This window comes from Streptopelia decaocto (genome assembly GCF_964273445.1).
Source record: "Streptopelia decaocto genome assembly, chromosome: 1".
In the NCBI taxonomy this organism is placed as follows: domain Eukaryota; kingdom Metazoa; phylum Chordata; class Aves; order Columbiformes; family Columbidae; genus Streptopelia; species Streptopelia decaocto.
In genome coordinates, this window is record NC_138663.1 from 107,818,051 (window position 1) to 107,820,409 (window position 2,359).

The window sequence follows — 2,359 nt, forward strand, 5'->3', positions numbered from 1 at the left end:
AGCTTTTCCGAGGTCTTCTCCTGCAATGACGTAACATTTGGATATACGTATTCTGGACTTCCTTTCTCTTTGTGAACGGCAGATTGATTAAACATCCTTGGAACCAAAGACCTAATAGGATATTCTGCTGTTCATTGTAACTTTCTATGCATTTTACATTTGTTGGAAAACTGGCTTAAAAATTGGAGAATCATTCAAGTTGGAAGGTGCCTCTGCACCTAGTCCAACTAGTCCAACCCTGCTGCTCAGAGCAGAGTCAGCTACAGCAGGTTGCTTACAGCTGTGTCTGGCTGGGTTTTGAGTATCCTCTCCAAAGATGAAAACTTGACAATCTCTCTGGGAAACCTGTTCCACTGTTGAAACAAATGAATATATTTTTTTTCCTTACATTTATTTTCCCATGTTTGTGCTATCAGTCCTTGTCCTTTCATTCAACACCACCGAGTCTGTCCCTACTATCTTCACTTCCCCCATCCGGTATTTATACACATGGATAATTCCCCCCAGTCCTCTCTTCGCCACGCTGAGCAGTCCCAGCTCTCTCAGCTTCTCCTCATACATCGGATGCTCCAGTCCCTTAGAACCATTTTAATGGCCTAGTTTCTACGAAATCATTGTAAAATACAAAGTACCAGAGACATGTTCCAACCAAGGATCAATGCATAAATAAAACCAATTAATAGTTTGACCATTTTCTCCTTCTCTGTGTTAGATCTACCTTGCTGTTGATTATGGATCTTTCTTTATCTTTCTCTGCTCTTGTTCCTTTGGCCTCTTCCATCCTGACAAGAATATTTACTGAAGACTGCTTTACATTTATATCACAAGTATGGTCAAGCTCAGCAATTCTTTTTAAGGTAAATATTTTAGGACCTGCTGTAATACACGTTTGGGCTGATTTAGCCTTCATGTAATTAAATAAAAGGAATTATTTTTTGAAGTATTATGGTTCTTCTTCTGTTCTCAGTATCATGGTTAAAATTTGCACAGTGCAGGGTACATGTTTACCATAAGTTATACTGAAATAAACTACAAACATCACCCAAATTACTTTTTAATCCTGTGTGATAAGACAGAAAAAAATAGTGTATAAAATTAAAGCCAAGTCAAAGCTGAACCCAAAGGCTCATTCGCAACATAAACAGTGCACAGATGCTGCTCATGACCAGGTAAGTCACATTTGCATCATTTGACACGTGCAACAGCAAATTTCCTTCCAGTTTACTTAAACGGCAAGAACAACATGTGAAGTAGCCTCCTCACGCCCTGACCCCAAAATTACACAACTTCAAACAAATCGGATGTACCTCCTCACCTCCCTGAGGTAAATCATGGTATGTAATTTTGGACGCCTCGAAAACTTTAGGATGCACCTTTTATGGATCAACATCAATTGTTCTCTTAAAAGAAAAATCTGATTAACTTTCAGGTCAAGGATGAAGAAACATTATTACATATTTTCGAACTATTTTTCCAATTTTCTACTGTCCACAAAAGGCGAACCCTTTCCCCACGCCCCGTACTGCCGTTCCCGGGGGGCGCAGCGCTGGTCAGTGCCCGCGGGGCGCGCCGTCCGTCACGCGTGGAAGGGCCGCCTTCCGCGTGGAGAGTCGGTGCTCCAGCTGCGCCTGCCGCCCCACCGTCCTGGTGTTGTTGTTGTTGTTATTCGCCATAATTCCCACTGGTAGCCGCGCCCCGCACCGGGGTGACCCGAGGCCACGCAAGCCCCGGCCCAAGGCCCGTGTCCGCCCCAGCGCGGAGTTTCCGCAACCTAAAAAAATCCACCTCCCGGTCCCCCCGCCGCGCAGATGCAAGTTAAACGCAGCGGCTGGAACGCGGAGCCCACCGGCCCTTACCCCCGGGCCGAGCAGGGCCGGGCTGGGCCGCAGGCCTGGTGGCCGGCACCGCGGGATGGCGGCCGCGGGAGGTGGAGGGCGGGGGAGGCTCGCCCGGGCGGCGCCAGCATGGAGGGGCCGGGAAGGGAGGGGGGTCCCCGGGGCAGCCGCTTCGCTTCGGGGGCGCACGCCGAGCCCCGAGCGGCGCTTTGCGGCCGAGCTGCGGCGGAGGCGGCTGCAGGAGGAGCCGCAGGGAGCCGAGCGCCGCCGCGCCTGCCTCTCCCCCCCCCCGCGCCGCCACCACCCCTACCCGCGCCGGCTCGCCTGGCCCAGCAGCGGCCCCCGGCCCAAGCTGCGGCCCCGGCCCCAGCGAACGGCTGGCCCGCGGTGGCGGGCAGCGGCGGCGGCGCGCTCCCTTCCGCCTTTTCCTGGGTCTCTCTCGGGCAGTGACGTGACGTGCTGACGGCGGGCCCGGCCCGGGGAGCTTGGCCGCTTCCACTCAGCTCCGAGCTCGGCCCCTCCCT